The sequence below is a fragment of the Microtus oregoni genome, unplaced genomic scaffold (assembly GCF_018167655.1).
Source record: "Microtus oregoni isolate MIOR12 unplaced genomic scaffold, Mior012 000009F_ref0000495, whole genome shotgun sequence".
NCBI lineage: Eukaryota > Metazoa > Chordata > Mammalia > Rodentia > Cricetidae > Microtus > Microtus oregoni.
Window position 1 is genome coordinate 40526061 of NW_024543068.1, and position 535 is coordinate 40526595.

The following is a 535-nucleotide window of genomic DNA, read 5'->3' on the forward strand; positions in this document are numbered from 1 at the left end:
CAAAATATGGAACGCTTCACGAATTTGCGTGTCATCCTTGCGCAGGGGCCATGCTAATCTTCTCTGTATCGTTCCAATTTTAGTATATGTGCTGCCGAAGCGAGCACGTATGTGGCTTCTGGACGCGGAATATATAAGGCACAATTTCTCTGAAACTTTAAGACTAGGGTGACTTAGTTACCGCTTGATTTTTGCACTCGCCGAGAATGGAAACGCATTTTCTTCACCAGAAACCTATGTCTATGCTCGTGACTTCAGATACTAAGCGGAGAGCGCGTGGCAGCGTGGACCCGCGTGGTTTACCTCTGGGGGGGGAGGGGGGTGGGACATGCAAATGAGCGCCCGGTGCACGTCGGGTAAAAGGCCTCTCCTGGAGTCTAGGTGGGGCGGTGAGCTCCCTTAGCAAAGGGCTCTTTGGGCACCCCCGGAGGCTCGCCCTTCCCTGACACTGGTCGGGGAGCTGGGGAAATGTGAGGCTGCTCAGTCTCCAGAGCCCCAAGTCGATCACCCTTCCCCCACCCCACCACGACTTAAA

At 54.6% G+C, this 535-nt stretch overlaps 1 non-coding gene across 1 annotated transcript; it reads right to left on the reverse strand.

Moving 5' to 3' along the window:
- LOC121452639 lies at positions 1-107 on the reverse strand. The gene has a single exon (XR_005974883.1). It is a non-coding gene; the product is annotated as a U6 spliceosomal RNA (small nuclear RNA).
- Between the last annotated feature and the right edge of the window lie 428 nt (positions 108-535).